We start from the raw sequence: 25228 nt of genomic DNA, 5'->3' as shown, positions 1-25228 counted from the left end.
CTGCAGCACTGACAAAAGCCAAGCATCCACTGTTGTTGAAGTATTTTGAAGCAACTTTCCCCATCAGCGCCCTGGAAGATCAGTGAAATACAAGTCAGCTGCATGAAAAATGTGTTTCTGCTGAGCCCCTGGATTAGCTAGGTCTGAACTGTGTGCCTCATTTGCCTAATGGCATGTGCACCAGTGGGGAGCTTACACTGCTACAGGCTGTTGGCTGAATGTTAACTACCTTATGGCGAAACAGATGATTTCTCTTTCCGGTGCTGGAAATGCACCAACCTTCAGAAACTCTGACGCAACAAATAAGAACAGCTCATGAAATGTTGGCACCGTTGATTCTTAGCCTAGACCTGATTCTATCTCAGACCTAATGTGGATTCAGACCCTGATACCACCACCTTTGTGATCTATCTCTAAGCAGTGATTGATAGAGGGTACATGGGTAAAATCCACTTGTTCCATGTGTAAACGCTGAAGAACAGAAAGTGGAGGCCGTGTGATAATTCCAGAGAAAAACACGGCATTAAATACTTCAAATTGGCAAAAGCAATGCATGAGTTTGCTTTACTTGAATCAAAGAAAGTTACCCAGTTGTTAACTCTCCGTGTGATACCTTTTCTGAGGTTTAGAATTCATCCTGTCCTCCTGTTCAAAAGGGCATTTGATTAAGAATGCCTTGACCAGGCTAAGAATCTGAACACTTAAATTCTGCCATTGGTTTCTTGGCAACAATACACAGTTGAGAGCCCTCATCAGCACAGATAGACAGAGCATGTCCCAGGTCAGGTTTCAGACCCTATTTGTTCTAAGCCAAGAAAGAAAACTTATCTGCTAATAAGAAGGACAGCACCTTTCAGGGAATTTGCAGTCCATTAAAGACCCCTGTGCATTCTTTATGAGGTAAGTGCAACTTTTAAGGTTTAAGTTAAGACGGGGCATATTTTCTTCCCCAGAAGCTGTGTTGTGTTGTATAAATTGTAGATCAGGTCTACTTTAAATCAGTGCTGCAGTATGATAATTTAAACCTGGTTTTCAGTGATATCTGTGTGTGTGTGCTTTGCAGAACCACCAGACTGAAATGGATAAATCTTATAAAAACCTTTCTACAACGAATAGCGCACATCTTTCTTTCTTTCTTTCTTTCTTTCTTTCTTTCTCTCTGTTCTCTCCCCACACACACCCACATTTTGTCTACCTTTCCCTTTCAAAGGAAATTGAGCTAGTCATACTGTAGATTCAGTGCTACCTCCATCAAAGCTTTTCAGCATAAGCGTGATTGGGACCTGAACAATTTCCATGAAGTTTTGAACTCCCTTTGTGAGTTGATTGTGAATCTGCTCCTTGTACTTCTGAAGCAACGGGGTGGCATAGCATTCAGGCAGCCAATGAGATATTTCCATTGCATGTGTGCCAAAGATGGAAGGCATAATAAAGAAGTGTGTTATGAATCTGGGATACTGACTTAGGGTGATGTTTATTTGATAACAAAAGTGTTCAGGATAACACTAGGAAACAGGATATACACAGTGATCTTTCAAAACTTCAATGATTTTTACATTCTTTGGTTTTCTAACCCTTTTTATAGAGTAAAAAGTGATTGTTTTAATGTAAGTGATGTATAGTACTCACAGAACAGAGTGGAGGGGTGCTAGCGTCGTTTAGGAACTGGGCTAAGATTCAGGAGATCTGGGTTTAGTTCCTGGCTCTGCCACAGCCCTCCTCTGTGATCATGAGTAAGGCATCTAATCTCTGTGCCTCAGCTCTCTGACTGTACAGTAAGTGTAACACGTCCTTTCTCCCACCATTTGTCTGTCTTGTCTATAGAGATTTTCTGATCTACAGACTGTCTCTTACTATAGGTCTGTACAGTGCCTAGCACAATGGGGACCTGAATTCTGTTGGGATCTCTAGCAGCTGTGATAATACAAACAATTAATTGTAATTAATGCAAATTTTAAACGATGCATGCATGAGTCACATGGCACACACATGGTATATTCTGTAAAGTAATATTCTTGTATCTGGCATGTATTGATGTTAAAGTGGGTATTTAAAACAAAGACATAGTAACGATCTGTCCCACTGGCTTCCATCAGTGAGTTAATCACACTCAATTTAAGCACTGAATGCATTAGCATTATCAGTCGAGGTGATTTGTGTTGTATGTGCTGTGGTTATTTTACAGTACAGTTGCCCAAAACTACCTCCTTATCGGGGCAACTCTGCAACAAGGCAGAAAGAGACTGTTGCTCGTATTTCATATGGGATTATGCTCATTCAGCTCTCTGAAAGACAAGTCTATTTCCTTTGGATTCTCTGATGTGTGGGGGCCATTTACTGCCACCCTTGCACATGGTGAGTAGTACTTTATTCTGCAGCTAGACACGTTGGAATAAATGGAGTTACTCACCCAGTGAAGGACTGTTGAGTGTGATGAAGGGAGTCAGAATCCGGCCATTAGGCTGTATCCAACATTGCATTAGAAGAGAACGAAGTTGGGACTCAGTTTATTGGGGCAGCTTGGCATTTTGTTCTTAAAATGCCTTTTGGGCAGGGGAAGGAGGAAAGAGGGGAAGGGCAACTTTCCTATTCGTATTAAAGGGACTTATGCACATGAGTCCAGAGAATAATAAACCTCTTTGATTCTAGTAGAAGATTGGAAAAGGGGATAGGGATCTTGCTGGCTGTTTTTGTTACTGGTCTAAATGGATCTCTAGTGCCTGCTGGGATCTGTAGTCCCTAAATAACAGCTAGAGCACAAGGAAATGAGACCCATTGGTTAGTGACGCCTTCTGCGGATGGTCCCTTTGCAGTGTTGTGTATTCCCAGGACTGAACACTCTATAATGAAGTGACAAGGACACAAACTGACCACACTCATGCCCACTGTTGATGCCATTTTGGAAATACTGGGTCCGGTGTTTGGCTGGTGTAAGTCAGCACAGCTCCAGTGAAGGCAGTTGTGCTGGGCCAATGGATAGCAGCTGAGGACTGGGCCCTTTCTTTTTTAAACAGAGCACAGAACACCTTTGCCCAATAACAGCTGTTCTAATTTGTTCCCGTACGTAGTGAGCTGAGCAGTGTCCCGAGTTCGGGGGATTCCTGGAATGACACACATAGATGATTGTGTGAGATGGGACCATCTGGGCCTTCTGATCCAAGCGCTCATCAAGGAGAAGGAGTTCCCTTTCTCTGCTCTTTATAGCCTTATCTCACATCCATTTGAATGCCTCTGCATTTCCTATAGCTACTCCGATAGGCAACTTCCACTGCCCGCTTGTTCTCATGCTGTTAGGGCCTGATCCAAAACCCACTGAAGTCCCTGGGACTCTGTCCATTGATGTCAGTGGCTTTTAGGATGGGCACTTCGGCAGGTTTTCCTTTTTTTCTTAACACCCAAGTTAAAATTGTTCTTTTGAGCCATCCTGCTCAATTGCTTGGCACGAGCATCCACCGGATTCTCATCTGAATGTCAACCAGCAGAGGACAACTCCCATGAGACTGGCTGACAGCCGGCAGCTAGCGCACAGACTCAAGGAGCACAAACTTATTGCATGTTTATCATCTTCCACTTGTTGTCATTCCCTGGGGGCAACTTCTCTAACAACCCAACTTGCCTTATGCCCTCCATCAAGTCCACTGTGCTCACAGCTCAGTGGCCATGATCCATTTCCCATTGTGGGGGTACGTGAAGTTTAACCCAAGGAATCTGTAGATGTCAATGGTGTTGTTTATAGCTGATAGATGTAGGTCACTGATGAATTGTCCCACTGCGGTGATCAATCGTGAATAGCTCTGGAAAACCCTCAGAAGAATAAACTGCCTTCCTCTTCCATCTTGGCACAATTGTCCCAAATCTCAGCTTCCTGTGAGTCTGTTTAGGGAATAACATGATGCCTCTTTAGCAAAAAGGGAGGTGGGGGTGGGGGGTTCTGGCTTGTTTGTTTCAAGCATGTACTAACTGTGGGCTGCTTTAGCGTTTCATTTTTATTTTTTCCCCTTCCCTTTAATATTTAAAAGGGCTTTCCGAGAAGAATGTGCACAAGGCACTCAGCACCTCTCTCTTTCTGTTGTTAACTTGATGCCTCAGTGAACATGCTCATGCTTGTGAAATAAAGCATCCCCCCTTGGTCAGCTCTAGCTTGGACCAGTCTGCTGAATATTAGGCTATATTTTCCAGTGCATGCATCCGATGAAGTGAGCTGTAGCTCAAGAAAGCTGATGCTCAAATAAATTTGTTAGTCTCTAAGGTGCCACAAGTCCTCCTTTTCTTTTTGCGAATACAGACTAACACGGCTGCTACTCTAAAATCTTCCCAACCCGTTTTCTTTCTTCCTTTCTTCTTTTCTTCCTCCTATTCTCCAGCGAGAGTGCCACCTAATTAGGTCACTGATTGTTTCAGACTAAAAACCTTTCAGGAGGTTTTTCAGGAGCTGTTTTTTGTTAGTCAAAGCCACTTGTTCTGCTTCTCTAGCTTTGGTGATATATGGTTCTCTTGTCGAATTTGAACACTGAAATATTACTTATTCATGTGGTTGAGGTTGTCAAAGAAATGCTAGCTCCATGGCAAGCTGCTGCTGACTCCTCAGGGAGATCCCAGAGAAACACTGTACTGAGAGAGAATTCTGCTTTTCAGATTCTGCCTTTCCTAGCTGTTCATTAGCAGGGACATTTGCGGAAGATGAGGATTCTGGGGCTCCGCATTCTAACAGGTGCTGCTGCTGTTCCTCACCTGAAGCCAGAATCCTTTCTGAGTGTGGTATCTTTGTTATCACCAAAGCAGCCCCCCTAGGACTACCTGCAAGGAAAGGTGACATGCTGTCTGATGGGTAAAGAGATCCAAATTTGGCCCTTAGATAACATAAATCAGAAACCAAAGCCCTGGATCTGGGTCTCCAAAACTTTGGAATAATTCATGTGCCAATCTGGATCCAGACTCCAGGCTGCTGCCTAAGGGCCTGACTCTGTCTCCTTTGCTCATGTTGAGTGGTACCTTACTCCACAAGTATCTCTACTGAAATCAAAAGGATGACTCTCAGAGTAATATACTGTTCAATGTGAATAAGGGTGGGGGAATTGGGCCCTATCTCTGTCATAGAACAATATGAATTGCCAGACTGGATCAGACCCGAGATCCTCTAGTCCAATATCCTGTCTCTGAGAGTAGCCAGTACCAGATGCTTCAGAGGAAGTTATAAGAACCCAACAATAGGCAGCTGTGGGATAATGTCCACCCCCCTCATGGGTCTCATCCTGCTCTCTAACAGAGATTGGTTTAAACCCCGACGCAGGCAGTTTAATGTCCCATCCAAAATGGTTGTTGTCACTAAGTATAACAGCTCTGGATCAGGGGAGCTGGAACAGCTTATATAGTGGGGGTGCTGAGAGCCATTAAACCAAACTGTAAACCCTGCAGATGATGGAAACCACTTCAAGCCAGGGGGTGCGGTAGCACTCCCAGCATCTTAGTTCCAGCACCTATGCTCTGGATATAAATGATATCCATACATATGTTCAATCCCTTTTGGGATCATGTTGCCCTGTTTTAAGAAAAAATCTCTAGTTTCCAACTCCCCCTGACTTTAAAAACAATCAGATTCAGGAGGAAAGATTCAGCCATGAATCTGTAGCTTACTTACTGTAGCTTCACAGATTACAGTGGGACTAATCGCAGAGTTAGACACTAACCAGTATGAGTAAGAGGGCAGAGAGTGACCCTAACAATTTGTTAAAAGTTAAAAGAAACCTTTTCTTCTTTCAGAATGATACTGCAAAGTGCTTTGAAATGTACTAATGAAACAAGAGCCAAGTATTATTATTATTTCAATCACTGAAATTGATATAGTCAGTTTATACTATGTGTTAGCCATTAATACTCATTAATCTCAAGATAAAGGCTGCTTTCTGCCTGAATATACAACGACAAAAGGCATGCACTTGAAATACCAAGACTGGTCCTGTCTGGTCACTGACAGCGTTTCTATGAGAGGTCATTCAGAGTTGTTTGTTCATTTATTTATTTTTGGATCAGCTGTGTACAAATGACAGGGCGGGCTTGGCTTTGGATTTGTTCAACAAGATGCTGACCTGTGGCATTTGATCTTAGCGGCAGGCATGGTACCAAAGCATCCAGCTGCGACAACGCATGAGTGAGTTCCTAGCTTTAATCATGAGGGGATAAGTGTTTAGCTTGGTATGCAGGGATCAGAAGCACAGGCCAGGGTGCTCTGTGGCACTCTGCAACTAGAGAAATCTCCTTGGGCAACTGGGGAGCGACCTTGCTTTTTTATTTTATTTTTCTCTGTTACTTGCTAAAGCTGTGACTCAGTGGAGAATTTAAAGCCCCTGGAGAAATGAAAAACAAATGAGAAAATCAAAGCAAGCCCAGAAAGTGGAGGAAGGAAGGCAGAGAGGAGGGAGCTGATCAGCCCCGTGCAGAGGGGCCACCCACTTGTGTTCTACAGAAATCCTCGAAAGCCTTATGCCAAGACTTTGCATAGGGGTGAATTTCACCCTGGGCCCAGGTTTGGTTTATATTTTTGTGGGGGTTTTGTTTGTTTGTTTTTTCACATTTAGGGATTTATCCCTCCCTCCTTAATCAGCCAAAACTCCCATTAAACACAATGGGAGTTTGAGTAAGTCAGGGATTGTAGGATCAGCCCTTCATTTTGAGCTGGGGTCAGCTTGCAACAGCGGTACCGTTCCAAGAGGTCTGCATGATGTTGAGCTCTGCTAGAAATAACAACCATCCTCAGTGATTCCACAGTCCATCAGAACACGGGGGCCTGCTCTGTTCCTGTGGAAGCACCGAGAGCAGCAGGAGCAGAGTAGGCCTCAGATCTTTACAGAGAAAGTGTAAGGTTACCAGCTGATTAAACAGACTCTTTCAGACCTGACACTGTTGTGAAGCTGCTGAGGTGAAGGTTGTGGAGAATCACAGGGTTCACTTCCTACAGGGAGTGAGTTCCCATCAGACAGGAATGGCAGACTCTGGCCAAGAGGAACCCAAAGGAGAAATGGTGGCAACATCTAGAAATGAAGAGCCCCATGGCCTGATTCTCCTCTGACTCACCCAGTGGGCTGATAACCCAGCATGACAGCCCACTGCAGAAATATAGAGCAGGGCCAAAGAAAGCCTGTTTTGTAACTCCTCGCATAACCTACAGTGGCTCTGGTGGCTGAGGGAGAAATGCAGGCATTACGCTGATCTGTGGAGACCACTTGGAGGCTCTGAAATTTACAGTGTCCTGCTTTCCAGCCAAATGCCCAAACAGTCTAAAATCATCTAAAATCCCTCATCTAAACTCCCATTGACTTCAGTGGCACTTTGCCTGAGGAGAGTCTGAGTGAAAACTGAGGATTTGGCTGTTGGGGCTTGATCCTGCACCACTGAAGTAAATGGAAGTGTTAACCTACACTGCAGCAATGGCAGGATCAGGCCCTGATGGAGGAATTCACTCCTGTGCAGAAGGCCAGCACAAGGCCTATCATCTATGCATCCCTTCTGTCCCTCTTAGGCCTTCAGGTCTTGCCCTGGCCCCCTGCACAAGGGTGAATTTCACCCTAAGTGAGGCAGAACCAGCTCACTGAATCTCATTTGTGTTCTGAACATCTCAGGACGAACAAAGGAGACACTCATTTCAAGCCAGGTTTGTGCTGTTTTTGCATCAGAAGTTGTCGTCATAGCAGAGAAACAGCACTTCAGGTTCCCTCTGCCTTCCTACCCCGCTGCCTTCTTCTCTTCTCCTGCTAACTACTAGGGTACAAATTATATTTGCCGTTCAGGCACAATGTGGGTTGTGAGCTGATATGACTAATGCTACATGGACACCCCTCGCTGTGGAGGAGGATCCTAAAAAGCATCGCAAACACTGTCTTTCGTTACAGAGCCTGGGGGCAATAGGCCAAATACATCCCCAGTGGAACTCCATTCATGAATTTGGCCCTCTGAGTTAGGTGCTTAGTGCTGTCCAGGAGAAGAAGCAGGACCCTAATTAAGGACCTAGTCCTGCATCCCATACTCATTGAAGCCAAGGGCTGAAGGACCAGGCTGCAAGCTAAGGACACTGAGAAGTGTGGCCTGGAGCAGGTATAGTGAGCATCATGGCTGGGGGCAGTGGGGAGAGCAGACATGGTGACACTTCCTAGCTGATATTGAGGTAAAAAGAGGAGTTTTGGTAGAAAGACGCTCCGGGGATCGGCGAGCAAGAAAGGATCTTTGGGGCCAGGGACCATGAGACAGCCCCGCAGATGGCAGGACAGACTGCACAGTGCACACATTACACAAGGATATTCAGGAGCCCATGGACTTGTGATGCAGGGAATTCACCAGAGGGAAGAGTGCCAGGGAGTTAAATCCCGGCAATTGGAACAAAACTTCGGAGACCTCTATGCTTGGCTAGTCTGTCACTGTTTTTAGGCCCGTCTGTCTGGTATCAATGGGGCAGAGAGGGAAACAGTTATAAGCTGACTGGGCGATACTCCGTCCGTTTCCTCCTGTCTTTGTACCCATGTAGCTGTAGCCAAATTGCTATAATGGAGAGGGACATTAATTTAATATTAAGGGGCAGATAGCAGCTGGCCCTTGTGGAGGTGCAGTAGGAGAAGGGTACTCAGGCCCCCTGCACTGGGACTGATCAGTCTCGATTTTACCATCTCCATTCCCCTGAGCACAGTGACTGCTTCTTTCTAGTGCCCTGGAGCATGTCACTCTAAAAGTGGGGTAGGAGGTGGGGCCATGGTCCTGCCCTGGTCTGCACCAGCCGGCACATCTTACCAGCCATGAAGGGGAGCATACGCTGAACAAGCCTAAGAGGAGTCACATTGGTTGGGCTCAGAGTGCCCGCTGAGGCAATGTATTTCTCCCAGTGCCTCCAAAGTGGGCCTGTATGTAATGGGCCCAATCTGTCCCTGAGTGACAGTAGGACTCCAGGTATTAGTGACTGATAGTAAAGTATTCCCTTCTTTGCTAGTAGCCTGTGTCCTTGCCAAACCTAAGTTTTGTACCAAGCATCCAGAAAGGGACTATAAGGGAGCATGACCCTACAGTCAACACGGAGAATCGACAGCAGTTGCCTTATGAAGACTTTACAATTTATTTCCTTCAATTTGCTCTTGTCTAATTGTAGGAAGTGGGATTGCTTTAGGAGGAACCACCTACCATATTACTATGAGCTGGCAAAGCCTTTTAACTGGTTTCTCTTAAGCTTTGATCACCCAAATGTGAAACAGAAGCAATTGAAGTGTGGGAACGGTGACAAAGTGTGGAAGACATATGTGCAGGGGAGCTCAGCACAAGCTGGCAGAGGCATAAATGGCGTTGGCTTGAAATGGGGGCTAAATATTAGGCCTCGAGGCCTTAGCTGTGTTCTCCCCTGCATCTGTAACAAAGCAAGGGAAGTTTCCTCTCTGGAATGAATGGAGACTCTCCTGTTGAATGAACCCTCATGAGTGCAGTAAGCTACACAAGCCCTGATATCAGTCGCTGGACCAACTTTTAAAACTTCCTCCTAAAATGTGTACACAATATTTGCATACCCCACGTTCTCTATTTGTGCATGCAATATGAGTAATTGTGCATGCAAATGCTATTAGCGGAATTATTATACATATTTCTAAGACATCCACCACCCCGGGGTACCTGAGTGCTATTGTGTACATTTAGAAATGCATCAAATACCCTTCAGAAATACTTGACAGGGTAAAAGTCGTCTCTGGCCAGGAGGATTAGCTACATCCAGGAGGTTGCAGGGGGCAACTCCATCAAAAGGAGGGAAATGATTCCATCATCCCTTGAGTTTAGTGGAAGAATGATAAAAAGGGGTGTGTGTCCCCCGGAACACCCTCCCACCTATCACTGGGCAGGACCAAATTCAGTGTCTCACTCCACTCACCCGCTAGAAGCTCAAGGGGTTGCAAATCGTAAGGCCAGCCCTGGTCACCAGATAGGGGAAGCAAAGTGGTTAGCATGAGAACGATAAGCCCCAATGGGGCTACTCAAGGAGTGAAGATACTATTCAACATGACTTGGGTGCATAAATATCTTTGAGGCTCTGGACCTTAGGGCCTAATCCAAGGTCCCTTGAAGTCAGAGGAAGGACTCCCATTGACTTCAGCAGGCTTTTTGATCAGGCCCTGGTGGAAATGCTGAAGCGTGTCAGTTTGTTCAGTGGGATTCATATATCTGGCGACCAGCTTGCTTTAGCTCCAGTGCATATTGGCAATCCAAAGAACAGTGGCTTTTCCAGGAAACCACATATAGTGAGATGAAAATTGGTTTCAGCTGAGAAGCTCCATAATGTATATTCTTCAAGCTCTGAGAAGAGTTTAGGCCTTGATGTTAGCCATGATTTAATAATAAAAAGCTAATGTTATTTGGGGAGGGAAGACAATTGATCTGGGTTTTCCTCCCGCCGCACCCTCATTGGCCATGCTCCCAATAACTGCTGTGCTCAGTTGCTTCAGATCACTGCCCATATGTCAGTCATTTGGTCTGAGCGCCAGAGAACAGAAACACAGATCCAGAAGAGAGTCAAATCCACCCTCCATTCAATAGCAGGAAATTAATCATCTCAGATACCTTATCTAAAGAGCTGATCCCTGGTATTAGAAGAGGAGGAGAAACACACATGGTTTTCTGCCAGTGCATGGTGGGGAAAATCCTTTCCTGACCAATATGGGTGACCGTTCAAGAACCACCATGGCGTAGCTCTTAATCAAAGACGTGTGGGTGAAAGATGCTCAGTGTGAGGCTTATCTACCACTACCAGTCATGTTATACATCCCCATCTGTGTCCAGTCCACCAAGCAGATGCGTTTGTGAGGCATACTCAGTAGCTAGGAGCTGTATCTCAAACCTCAGGGTGTCAGTCAAGATGGCAGCTGTCACATGAGTCTAAACGGCAAACACCAACTCAGTAGAAAGAAAAGGGGGAAAAGTTGCTTTCAGAAAATAAAATATAGGACTGGGCATCTGGAAGTCTGGATTCTAGACCAAGCTCTGCTACAGTCTTCTTGTGTGAGTTTTAACAAGTCACTGAACTCTGTGCCTCAGTTTCCCCAGGAGAGACATAATAGTAACGATTCTTACTAAAGTCAGAAGGGTGTTGTGAAGTTAAACTGGTTAATGTTTGTACAGTGCTTTGGATGGCCCTTTTAAAGTGCAAAGTATTATTCTAAAATTTGTCACCTGTGAGTTGTCATGAAAGCATCCCTGCCCCCTTCCCCCCAGATTTTCCTCAGTGACTACAAACAACTCTCCCGAAGGCTCGCAGTTCCTGACTATAGTGTGCACAACTTCTGTCCAGTGCAATTCCATGAGTTTGGTCAGCTGTTTGTGTAGAAGAACTTCTTCGGTGAGAAGTTAAGAATGTGTTGTGGAGTGATTAAGAAAGTCCTGTTGACAGCCTGGTAGAAATGTAGCTTTGCCTTCTCTGATGGTATTTGCAGACTGAGATAATCCCAGGTTCAGTGCACAGGCACAACACTGGACAAACATTACTTCCAGATATCCCTTGTCTTATTTTGACCTACACTCCATTTCGCCAAGGTGACGTAACAGCTGCTCCTCTGGAGGCTTTTACACCCAGCCTACAGCAGGCGCTCATCTCCTACACATCTAAAATATTTGCAACTTTGTCAGCACTTACAGTCACCTTATATCACAGAACTTGATGACTCTCTCCTCCCTGGAGCTAGACTCTTAGGCCACGATTCAGCAAAACACTTGAACATACATGTAAGTCCATCTCTATTCAGCAGATCCCTACTTCAGCAAGGTATTTAAGCACATGTGCTTTAATGCTTCATCCTTCAACGGGCTGAGTGGCCTGGCCTTTGTCCAAAATCACAGCACAGACTCCACCCTCCTCCCGTTTTGGCCCTGCATTAGTACCTTTGTCAACAGCATTGAATGCTGGTGCCTACTGAGTCAAAATGTAAATAATGTCAATGAATCGCTATAAAACTGTAACCTAGCTTTGTGTGTCTCTGTCAATACAGCCAGAGTTCCAGCCTTACATCATCAAGTGTTGTGAGCATGGAGGCTTAAGCATGCAGTGCAGAAACCTCCTGCTGTCTCCCAGAATTTCTTGAACATGACCTTGATAGTGAAAAACAAAATAGTTTTCTTCATTGGTTGTTCCTACAAAATCATTAAGGGTCTGAATAGTGAGTAGTACTGAATGCCTGTCTTTACCCATTGTTGTCTCTTGTTATGATCTGATACCTTAAGGACTGACTTCTTCCTAGTTCTGAGTTCAACTTCCAGACTGGCTCCACTTTACATGGAAAAAACAGCTGGTTAACCAGCTTAGCCCCTCTTAAAGGCAGTGTGCCTGGTTAAACCATGTTAGTTGCCCAACACAGGCTAACATCACACCTTAAATCCTTGTCTACACAAGGCCAGTGTCTTCTGCAGGTCTAATCCACACTGTCTCCTTAAAGCCACAAATCAGGCCACAAATGAAGATTTCCAGATCACGCTGCTTAGCCAAAAAAACCTCATCATGCAGGGAGTGTTGCGGGGCTTTTAAAATTGACATCCAGTGTTGTCAAAGCTCTGGCAGGTTCCTGCAGCTGTTGCCTGCAACTCTTATTGAGGGAAATTGTGTCAGTGTATGGGTCAAAGAACAGGCTTTTCTTAGAATAAGAAACCTACATGATACATAGAAACTAGCATACCACAGGGAATCTATGAACTGCAGAAATACGAAATCCTGCCCAGTGCCAATTAAATACAGATAACAGGCCCATCTGTAATCAACTGACATTTATTGAAGAGTTACCGGGGTTTACACTTACCACAACATTCCACTGGAATCATTAAGAATACATGCAAGAGATGACCCAATAGACTGAAGCAGCAGGCTTGAACTGTTTGGATTCCTTGGAGCCACAGGTCCAAAGGTTGGTATGGTCAGCTCAAGCCTTCAGTTGTAGAAACATTAAGGTCTATCTATCTCCTCCTTCCTGTCACCATTGTCAGTGGAGTACCAGTTTGATGGGGTTCTGCTGTGGATGTCTCTGCTGTATGGACATTAAAGATCTCGTGGAACTTTTCAATCGGGGTTTGTGCCCATGACCTTAGACAGAACATGTTCTCTTTCTTTGTGCTGTGCATAATGGCTTCCATTCTTCCAGTCCAGTCTCTCTGATTCCTGATGCCTGTGACAGGACTAACCCTCAAACCAGCTCTCCTGATGCAGTGCTGCAGTTAACCCCTGCATAGTTCACATGTTTAACCACAGGAAATTTACTTCAGAAGAATCATTTGTACTAAAGATGTGCGAGTTTCCCATTTGTTTAAATCTTTTTGGCCAAGTTCTGTTCTCACAGTTCTCCATGGCATTACTCTGGATTTACACCAGTGTTAATGAAATCAGATTCTGGTCCATAGTCTTAGATTGTAAACTCCTGGGGGCAGGGACTGTCTATTTGGTCTGTGTTTGTACAGCACCTAACACAGTGGGGCCCTAGTCCATGACTAGGCTTTGAATAATAAATAATAATTAACCCTGATACTGTATTAAGAATCCTCATTATACCGCTTGACAGAGGCTATTCTTGGACTTTTTGGGGGGGGAATCAGTAAATGCTCCTAGTAACCCTGGAGTGCCATGGAAATCAGTCTCTGAGCACTTACACCCCAGTGGCACAATTTCTCATGTTCCACTAATAAAGTATGCTGTTGGATGACATGCTATCTGGAGCGGCTCACGACCGTGAGTGCCAGTCTCAGGGCAGAAACCCCAAACTGGTGGTATGTTCTATAATTAGATTTCACCAACCCAGTAATCAGTGTGAACTCCTCAGACACTGTAACAGTCTTACCGTGGAGTCACAGTCAGTCCCCTTGGGCACTCCAGTCTCTCTTGCCACCCAGGCAAGCTGAACTATGTGATAGATGGTCACTTTACAACAAAAATCACAGCAATATTCAGGTTAGTCCCAGTCCCAAAGGACCAGTTACTTACCCCACATAATTTGTACTTAGATCTGAAACCAAGGACAATGCCTGTAGCAGCCAATCCTGTAATAAACTAATTAAATATTTATTAACTGAAACAAGAAATGAGAGTTAATTACAAAGTTAAAACAGGAAACATATACTCACACGCAAGTTATAGTCTTAGCTTTAAAAAAGTAATATAAGCTTCTATAATAAACTTGGCTCCACCCCCCACCCCAGAGCCCCCTCGTTCACCCCAAATCCCTCATCCCCAGCCCCACCCCAGAGCCCACATGCCCAGCCAGAACCCTCACCCCCTCCCGCACCGCAACTCCCTGCCCCAGCCCAGTGAAAATGAGCGAGTGAGCGAGAGTGGGGGTGAGCAAGCATCTGAGGGAGGGGGGATGGAGTGAGCGGGAGGTGGGGCAGGGGGCGGGGCAAGGGTGTTCGGTTTTCTGCAATCAGAAAGTTGGCAACACTATACACATTTGCCGTCAATGGGCTGTCTTGTGTGCAGGACAAGCTTTTTCTCTTAATTAGTGCTTCTCTTCCTCTTTGGTGAGTTACACAATTATAGAGGTTTACCCATACACTCAGTATAACTTTATACCATGAGCTACAGAGGTTATACTTGAGATCAATACATGCAGCGTCCTACACTAGTCATAAGGTCCAGACACCAAACACATTCTTACAAGTCAGATATTTATTGTAACTATACTAAGCCACAGGTAACCCAGGCTGGTTTCCAGCTATGCATTTGTCAGTGTTCAGTGAGGCCCTGGGCCTTGACATGAGCTGGCACCTGGTTTGCCAGCATCACATTGGATTTCAAAGATTTTTATTTATAAATGAAGCTTCTTAGCTATGACAGAAAAACTGCACTCTTGAGTGCAGCTCTCTACCATCCCAACAATGTGCATGAGAAAAATGCTTCAGAGTGAAATCTGTAATCTGAAGTCACCATAGGAGGCTCTGGTGCATATTTTAACGGGCTTACAGAATGCCTAAACAGTTTAATTCAGCCCTTTGCAAAAGCATTAGCTGGACAGAGAGCTCCCGGAGATCAGCTACATGGCTTTTGTTTCATTCCTCAAATGAAAGTTTAAAAGGAAGTGGGGAGATGAGTCAAAATCCTGGACACTTGGTGAGGCATAAAGCAAGAGGGATCAATGCTAAGTGTATTTCAGACAATTTTTTCATGCAGGCATCAGGCTTAATGTTAATGCGTGTGTTTTTTTATCCTGAAACTGAAATACGAGGTGGTAGGGAGTTTTTAATTGCATGAGTGGGTATTTAGAAGGATATTGTGAATATGACTGGAATATATTCCCATTTTATCCAAGGGGAAGATTTTGACAAAAACCTCAGTTTAGACATGGCTAAATATCCCAGTATAGACTAAAAATATATTAGATTTCTCATTGCAAACACCCATGCTTATTAATAGCTAATATTTTTTAAAGAACCATCCAAGTCCATCTGTTACAATTTCTGACTCAAGTACTGAATGTTCAGGACTTTTGAGAGGTTTGCAACAATCTCTGCTTTAATTGTAAAAATGTTTCAGGCAATTCTTTGAAAATGACTGTAGAATTTTTCTGAAGCTAAGACTTCCTAATCTCTTAAATGCTCCGGTCAGTAAATCCTGGGTCAGATTCTCCTGTTGGTTAAGCCAGTGTAAATCAGCAGTAACTCCACTGAAGCCAATGGATTTACAGCAGTGTAAAGCTAGCATGAGATCAGAATCACACCCAGTGAAGTTATTGCAGATATACACCAACATCAGTTAAAATAGACTTTTACCTTTATCCGCAAACCAAGAATTTGCACGCAGCATTGAGAGGTTGCATACAAAGTGAATGATTAATAATACTCGATTTTTGAATTGCCACTTGTAAATAGGACTAGCCGCTGGATACAAGATTTATGCACTGGGAAATCTACAAGATAGAAAAGCCTAGGATTTTTCTCACTGGTCACAGGATATCACCATTGTGACATGTAAATCCAGATGACAGTGCATTTATCTGGTTGTTAAACAATTACCTCCTTAAGAGTGATATTCTCATGCGGAGTTTAGGGTCACCACAACCCCTGGAGTGTGACACAGATTGATTGCAAACCTCTCCACTTGACTCGCTTAGCCTCTTCTTGCATGTTACAATGAGGAGATGAAGCCCAGAAGAGCATCCCATTTTAGAAGAATCTGCTGCAATATTAAAGCTGCCATCACTTCTTGTATTGTCACAGGCAACTAATGCATTTTGCTGATGGGCACTTCCTATCAATCATTCCTCATGAAAGTGACTGACTTGCTCTGTTGATTGACAGCTGTGATACTGAGGTTATTGTGCGTAGGCAGTCAATGCTCAGGAATGTTTTTACTTTTCATTTCTTCTAGTCTGGAAGGGTGGGTTCTTTGTGTCCCAGGAGGGTCTGTCTCGAGCTAGGCCTGCCCAGGGAAAATATTAAAATGTTGCTCTGCTTAGAAAAGTGATTCTGGGGGGAAAAGAACCATCCGCAGGGAAGAGGAAGGTCCCATCTGTGCTGTCACTAATTCTGCACTACCTCATGTCAAACTCCCTCGCCACTCTAATGTTACACTGGGTATGAAGCAAGTTAGGTACATAGGTACAGATCCTCAAAGGTATTTAGGGTCTAAGTCCCATTGAAATCAGTACCTTTGAGGATCTGGGCCATAGGCACTAGTTCAGCAAAGCACATAAGTACATGCTTATCTTTAAAACCATTGGCGCTTAAGCACCTGCTTAAATTTAAAAACACCCTTCTGTGCCTGGTTGAATCAGGCCCATAGAAATTAAATCTTAAATTAACTCCCTGCCTCAAGTCTCATAATGTGTTTTGCCTTCTCAGCACCTGTCTTTCAGATCATGACCTCTTTGGGACAGGGACTCTTTTCGTATCTTGTGCAGCTCCAATCATGTTGTCAGCACATCATAACGAGCAGTAATAAAGTACTGAATCTCATCTCTGTGACAGGGCAATCATCCAGCTGTAGGATGGGTTCTTCCTCTCTTCTGGTTACTGTATCTTGTGTTTTGGCAATGTGATGGGGTAGCAAGACCTGAGTGTGGGGCCCAGTGTTATAAGGGATCTAACTGGTCTGGACTAATAGGAAGGCTTTGTTCGTCCTTGGGTGTCTGGGCTGTCTCTGCAACCCTAAAAGCCTCACTTTGGGCTCTCAATGAGAGGCCTAAGAGAAGCAGCAGCGTTTTATTTAGCAGGGTTTTCTCTGGCAAGGCATTTGCTCATTTTCATTTTCCCTAGTAAAAAGGCAGCATGGTCTAGTGACTAAGGCGCTGGCCAAGGGCTCACAAGACCTGATTTTTATTATGGGCTTTGCCACTGGCCTGCTGTATGGCCTTGGACAAGTCTCTTTGGCCCCAATCCTTAAAGGTCTTTATGCACCTGACTACCCTTTGATTTCAACAGGAGTTAGGTGATTAAATACCTCTGAGGATCCAGGACACTCTGTGCTGATGTTTCCTTCCCACTCTTTATTTGTCTTTTCTATTTTCAGGCTTGACAGAATTCAATTTTCTTTTTTTAATAATTGCAACAGAAATATTGGTGTTTATTTTCGGCACTTTTTCCGATGTTTATCTATTTAAATTTTCAGTTATGGGAAATCAAGGGGTGGGGGTCAGACAATAATTACTTAATGACAGTAGATATCGAGATTCAAAAAATTAAAGCTTTATAGCCATTAAAACACAAATTGTCAACTTCTCATGTTAATAATGTACAAAGGAAATATCCTTAAATCAAATCCTAATAAGTTCTCAGGCAGCCTTTGTCTTACTTTGCCTAGCTGTACATTTTAATTATTCCTGATGGATATTTTTTGGTCAGTTTGCGTGAAACCGATGTTTACCAGCATTTACTGATAGAAATCAAATCCTTCCAAGCCTGCCTATTTTTCAGGCTCTCTGCGAGAGGGACAGTCTTTGAGTCTCTGTATAGTGCCTAGCACAACAGGGCCCAGATTGGTATAATGGTTTGGAAGACTTTTAAAGGCATTTTCTGGTTTTGTCTGACTTGACACATTTTCTTGCGCAAAATAAACCCTTCTGCACAGAAGGATCATAGACTTGGCACTGCTGCATTTACCTTGCACCACAGGGAATGAGAACACAGTATATAAAAGCAGTCCTCCGTTATCATTGGATGCAAGGAGCTGAGACAGTCCTTGTGGGAGATTATATAGTAAGAGGTGACCTCGTTTTGCTTTTTAAGAATCCCATCGGTAAGACGAGTAAGAATGTTGCATACAAACTGAAAAACTGATAACGATAAAAATTCTCCCACTAAATGTAGATAAAACAGAGCTCGTATTTTAAACTCAAGTGCTAAATTCTCTGCTTAGAATCCATAGACTCTTATACATTAAGGCCAGAAGGGACCATCATGATCATCTAGTTCAGAGGTTCTCAAATTTATTTGATCAGGCCCTCCTTATTTGTATCTGTAGTCATTTATGCACCCTGCACAAACATAGAATCATAGAATATCAGGGTTGGAAGGGACCTCAGGAGGTCATCTAGTCCAACCCCCTGCTCAAAGCAGGACCAATCCCCAATCAAATCATCCCAGCCAGGGCTTTGTCAAGCCTGACCTTAAAAACTTCTAAGGAAGGAGATTCTACCACCTCCCTAGGTAACGCATTCCAGTGTTTCACCACCCTCCTAGTGAAAAAGTTTTTCCTAATATCCAACCTAAACCTCCCCCGCTGCAACTTGAGACCATTACTCCTTGTCCTGTCCTCTTCTACCACTGAGAATAGTCTAGAACCGTCCTCTCTGGAACCACCTCTCAGGTAGTTGAAAGCAGCTATCAAATCCCCCCTCATTCTTCTCTTCTGCAGACTAAACAATCCCAGTTCCCTCAGCCTCTCCTCATAAGTCATGTGTTCCAGACCCCTAATCATTTTTGTTGCCCTTCGCTGGACTCTCTCCAATTTATCCACATCCTTCTTGTAGTGAGGGGCCCAAAACTGGACACAGTACTCCAGATGAGGCCTCACCAATGTCGAATAGAGGGGAACGATCACGTCCCTCGATCTGCTCGCTATGCCCCTACTTATACATCCCAAAATGCCATTGGCCTTCTTGGCAACAAGGGCACACTGCTGACTCATATCCAGCTTCTCGTCCACTGTAACCCCTAGGTCCTTTTCCGCAGAACTGCTGCCTAGCCATTCGGTCCCTAGTCTGTAGCTGTGCATTGGATTCTTCCGTCCTAAGTGCAGGACCCTGCACTTATCCTTATTGAACCTCATCAGATTTCTTTTGGTCCAATCCTCCAATTTGTCTAGGTCCCTCTGATACTTATACTGCCACCCAGCTCTAGGAACTACTAAATCTCAGAGGTAAGGGAATGTGCTGTGGATTACAACCATCCAGAATGCTTGGCTTGTAAATGATTGGTTTTGTGTATATCTCGAAGAGGTCAGGCTAGAATCCTCTTCGCGTACCTGATGATAGCACTGTACATATATGAATTTTAAACTATGCTTATTTAGTATTATCCCACTATATAGATGTGAATCTGAAAATCATTATGAAATGTCTAGCAGACACTATTCAGACACTATAGGTTTTTTCTCCATATATTAACAGTTTGGTGGTGGTTCATTTTTAGAGAGATGCCTGAACATGCCATGTGAACATTGTACCTCACAAACATTCAATTAATCCTCACAACAATCCTCTTGGCTAGGCAAATACTATTATCACTATTCTAGGGATGGGAAACAGAGGCACGTGGCAATCAAGAGATTCCCCCAAGATCACAGTAAGTCCCTGTCCTGTGCTTTACCCACCAACCTTCCTTCATCCTCAGAAGTAAGGGACACACAGTTAGAGAGTACAAAAGAGATGCTATGGTTGATGGTAATAGCATCAGTATGTTCTGTCTGAATTTACAGGGTATGTGGTGTGAACAGTTGTATAAGTTCATTGATCAAAGACACACTAAGGCGCTTGATGCTTCACATTTCTCTTCCTTGATATATATTGTTTATCAAGATGATTTAAAAAAAAGAAAATGCATTTTCTAGATGATCCAAAATCTCATAGACCCTGTCCTCCTTTGGAACATATTGTACATTTTATTACATCCTTGCTGCAACTTTCCACAGAAATAAAACTTTGATGTACAGCATAATTTAATTGATTGGAATTACATATTGCCAGGCTTCTGAAATATATATGGAGATTTAACTGAAGAGAAGAGAGAAATTTGCTTTGGACGTGGATCGGTTTTCTGGAGGCAATGATGAATTAATGGACTCTACTCATATTTTTGCTCCCTTAAGCCCCCTCCTCAATTCAGTTTCCACTTTCATCCATCCGGCAATGTACGTACACGGTAGCCCATCAGAAACCAAGTATTTAACAGTATACAATGTGTACCTCCCTATATTGACAAAAGTACTATTTGAGAAAAATACTCAGGGGTGAGGAAAATACACCCTTCTTCAAAATTTACAACGGGGGATAAAGTTTTTATGGTGGGGAGAGAGTTTTTGGGTGTCCTCCACAGAAATATTTTAAATAACTACTGTACTGATGTATATTTGGAATTGTGCATGATGTGTGGTGCTTTCTGGTTTCAAAATATTTCTCATCACAAGTATTTTAATATCTATTTTAATCAGCTAATAGGGAACAAATTATATATGAAAGATCATAGAGCTTGAGACAAAATAATGTCCATGTTGCATATAAAGGCAAATTTTCTAAAGGCAAATTCTACAAGCAAGCAAGTGCAGATTGTTTCTGTTATTGATTGCTACGCTTTCTGCTTTATTGAGACCACATGGCACACTTTTTTTCTGTTGCTGCCTCTTATTAAAATGGACAAGGAGGTATCAATCAGCATTTGAAAAGATGAGTCCCCTGGTGGCATTTTCCTGGCCTAAAAAGAGGCTTGCACATTTGATCCATGGATGCTTTTAGTGCATTAATAAAACTGAAACCTCACTTCCCGAGATGGTCTTGTAAACTCCAAGAGTTTTGTGTGTTACACACTTAATGGGCCAGATCCTGAGAGGTGCAGAGAACCTGCAAGGCCCTCTGATTTCAGCACTGCTTGGCAGTGCCCAGGATTTAGCCCCCATCCCCAGCCATAATGGGGAGAAAATACATATATGATTTTATTTCAAGCTAGATTTTACTGCCTCAGCAAAGGATCATAAAATTATTTGTATTCACAGGGGCTGTTTCAGCACAGCTGGATTATTCCTGATGTTGGCAGTAATCCTGAAATAAAAACCCCTGGCCTGTCTCAGAGCCCTAGATCCACATGGAAATATGGTAGGGAGCCAATTCCTGCATTCTTAACCAAGCGTCTAATTCCACATTTCTTATGCAGCCAAAACTGCAATGATTCCAATGGGTTTTGGTTGAGCAAGCAATGCAGAATGTCCCCCCAAATGGAAGGAGTTTAGGATTCAGTCCTGCAAGGTTCCAAGTACCTCCATCATGGTGCAGTGTCCTCAATTCCCACTGACATCAATGGGAGTTGAGGGGGCTCAGCAGCACCAAGATCTGGCCCCTAGTGCTATTCTAACACATCATTATGGAGATATGGCCTTCAGAGAATGTGTATTTCTTTAGATCCTTCTGTAGATTTGTTTTCCTCTATTTAAAAAAACCCTCCCAGCTTCTGTAGCTACAGGCTCACTCCCTCTGAGCAAAGCAATATACAAAGACATCAGTGAAATAATGGTACAATCAGAAGGAGAAAGAATCCCTTTAGACTAGGTGACCCAAATCTCCAGACCACCACACCATGCTCCTGTCCCATATTTACAATACCAAAGCTCACCAAAGCATTGTCACTGGAGAGCAGCAGCCTTGGTTTTGTTGATACCAGACAGAATTCTGTATATACAGGGAACACAATCAATCACCATCATTTCATGAAACCAGTGAGTACAAATTCAGGGCCTGATCGTGTGCTGAGTCGGACTCAAAGGTCCTCAGCACTTCATAGGATCCGGCCCTCATGCAGTAGGGACTAGTTTATACATCTGATATACAGTGACTTTGAGTAACACCAGGCATTAATTTGGCCCATGCTCTTCTCATCTTACCCTCGTATTGACTGTAGCTACTGGTGGACTGTAGAACTCTGTGGCCTCTGGCCAGTTTGATGGTTTGTTATATTACTTATCAGCAGATAGTCAATTATTCCTATCCTCGCCCTCTGTTTCCTTTTTTCTTTCCATTACTAATTGGTTATATCACAGTTGTACAAACTTGGGGCAAATTTTATATACACATAAACATGTCATTGAGATACACTTGGCACTGAACTTTCCATGTGATACATTCTACAACTGGCAATTCTTCTTTATGGTTCAAGTGAAATGTAGAAACCTACAGAACAACACAACCTGGCTTAAGTGAACCACTCAAGGGACCAGCAAAACCAAGTGCCCTTTAGAAATAGGACCATATATACTCCAGGCTCACCCCGCTCTGGCCCCTTTATGGTTGGTAAAAGCTCCAACAGCCTCATTTCCAGCCAGGGAGGCGCTGCAGAAGAGAGCCATAAAGGATCCCCTTAGAAAGTCCTGGCATACGTGATGTGGCAGGGCAGCAGTGCTGTGGCCCACAGGGCAGCCTAGGGGGATCCACTGTACCTTACACAGCCCTACAGCTCGAGTTATGCCAGAGGTCTCTGCAGCCCCTAGAGCAGCCCACCATGGGAAAGGTGCAAAGGTATCTTAAAGCCGCCTTAGCTCTCCCTCCCCCTCAACTGCAACCTCTGTACTGTGCCCCTCTTAGAATATCACCCCAGGTACACATTGGCTTCTGCAAGTCCCTGTGCCAGTTTGGGTGGATCTGGTATGTTGTCTCCAATTAAATTGTACTGGAAGTCTTGGGGTTGCTTAAAGTGGTCCTTGAAGATGGGGGTTGTCTCTTGCAGGTGGCCCTCAGCGCACGTTTCATTGTCATGTCATCTCTGATTTAAAACAAAAAGTGAATTACTCCGCGTGAGTGCTCCCTTATAATAGCTTGTCCCCATAATGACCCTGTCCCCCGAGAAACAATGGGACCACCAGATCTGAGGCTGACTTTTGTCTCTGCCTCTTCTCTATGGCCCTCATGCACCTTGCCTGACTGCGCTCACTGGGGCGGGACAACGGGCTCCTTGATAGCCGTGAAATCTCCCCTAATTCAGATTACCATGTCGATTGCCAGGAAGGACGAATGGTCCAGCAGAGCTGGTAAACGCTGCCAGACACAAAGCAGGATGTGGGTGTGACCACTCTTGGCTACGCCTCCATTTCTTATCTAACCAGTGCAGCTTTGCCTCCTCCACTGAGATGTACAGTTGCAACTTCTGCTCCCCAAACACAACCGCCCCCCGTTCCCAGCCTCAGGGTCAGAGCTAGGTTTCCACCCTGGGTTCATCTTGTGTGTTTGTGTTACATCAGCAAAAATGCATACAGAAACGCGTAACTTCCAACAAAGGCCTGAGCCCATGTGCCGTAGGCTGACAAAGCTCTCTTTGAAGTTAGTGGTGGTTTTGCTTCCCATTCAGTGGTACTTTTGCCTCTTTAAGGATTACCGCCTTGAGTCCCAAATGGCATCATGGGACGTGGTTATTCCAGGAGCGCCTCAGCATGCAAGGAAAGTGCACACACTGCACCAACCTGCACAAAGGTGCATCTGGTCAGCTCACCAGCTGGTGCAGGGGGTAGAACCATGGCTCCGCCTCCTCCTGGCTCCCTTTGGGGTGGAGCTCCTGGAGTGACAGTGCTCAGGAGAGCAGAGTGTTCGGAGTCCTACCTAGTCCTGGTGGAGGTCGGCACAAGTGAAGCGTGGCTCTTTGTATCCTTTCCCTTGCCTCACCCACACAAGGCCCAGGCACAATCTGGCTCTGTAGTTTACAAAGAAGACAATTGCTTTTTAAAAAGTCCTATAGAATCAGATCCCTTTCTTTTAAACGCCCACCCCCTCCCAATTATACTCCAGTCCAGCCTTGCAAAATTCTGCTGGCCTGTTCACATGGGGCATGTATTTTTGTTTGTTTGTCTGAGGGGTTTTTTTGTTTTTCCCGCAATGGACAAGTAAAACAGCATTTGTTTGCTTTTGTTTTGGGCAGTTCTTTACCATCTTGGCAAATGGAGGATGAAATAGATTTTGTGCCTGAGCTGGTAAATTTTCATGACGATTTTGCAAAAGGCTCTTTAGCCCCAGACTGACAGCCACTATTAAGAGGCCCCCTTCAAACACTGAAATGAAAAGCCTTCATGACCCAGGTCTGCAGATGCAATGAAAAGTACAAATCAGCTGCTTGTCAGAAGGGGGTGCCTGTCTTCGTTCCCATAATCTGGCCTTTGCAATCATTTGTATTGATGCCTCGACCCAACCACAGCCTGCCCAAGCTTCTGAAGAGGAACACAGACAATCTCCAAATACAGTCTCATTAGGCAACTAAAGTTTAACCTACTGGCAGCAGAGAGGTTGTGAGCCCCTTAATCCCTAGAGATGTTAGGACTCAGTTCCCTGAAATAGCTTTAAAATGTAACTGGATGGAGTATGGTTTGGGCCAATTTTTGTACAGATTTGCAGAGCTGATACTAATGTCTCTCCCCCCACCACTACTGTTGCCTTTACAGGGAAAGTCTATCGAAAACTCTTTATTTGGTACATATTCATTGATTTGCCACATTGTCTCCTTTATTCCCAAGGACAGTATGCAAGCAAGCACTCTGCTCTTATTCATGGTGATGGGAATCGAAGGGAGACTAGGCCCCCACGGGGTAAAAAACTAAACTGGAACATCGGCTGCTAAAATAAGTCTGTTTGCAGATGCTTGGGTCTGTTTTTTTTTTTAACAGAATCAGCATTCCACGGGAGACATTTCCGCGTTTGATGATACTGCTGCTCACTGGATTTCAGAGCCAAACTCCTCAACTTGTCCTGGGAGATGCAAAGAGGTGGAGGGGAGGGGAGAGAACTGCAGAAATGTCTGAAAAAGCTCCATCTGGTACAAAATGCTGCAGCATGTCTGCTTAGCCACCACACCAGTGCTCCCACCTACACATTGACTCACCAAGGAATACAAAATCCACTTCCAGATCCCTGTCCTCCATATTCAAAGCCTTCCAGGGGAATGGCCCTAGCTGTCTTAGCATGTGAGCCCAAGCCTGTTGAAATCAATAGGAGACTTTCCATTGTCTGCACTACACACTGGATCAGATCCTCAGGCCCAGATCTTCAAAGGTATTTAGGCACCC

The 25228-nt window shown here is 44.2% G+C and overlaps 1 protein-coding gene and 1 long non-coding RNA gene across 2 annotated transcripts in view; both read left to right on the top strand.

Annotated features, from left to right (window-relative positions):
- Positions 1 to 25228, top strand: part of RAB11FIP4 (RAB11 family interacting protein 4) — a 203818-nt gene that overhangs the window by 129422 nt on the left and 49168 nt on the right. The window lies entirely within an intron of this gene.
- LOC141998936 (uncharacterized) lies at positions 509 to 24932 on the top strand. Its single transcript, XR_012641929.1, has 3 exons — positions 509 to 900; positions 21188 to 21287; positions 24830 to 24932. It is a non-coding gene; the product is annotated as an uncharacterized LOC141998936 (long non-coding RNA).

Source organism: Natator depressus, chromosome 14 (assembly GCF_965152275.1).
Source record: "Natator depressus isolate rNatDep1 chromosome 14, rNatDep2.hap1, whole genome shotgun sequence".
Classification (NCBI taxonomy): domain Eukaryota; kingdom Metazoa; phylum Chordata; order Testudines; family Cheloniidae; genus Natator; species Natator depressus.
This window is presented reverse-complemented; position numbering and strand designations above follow the sequence as displayed.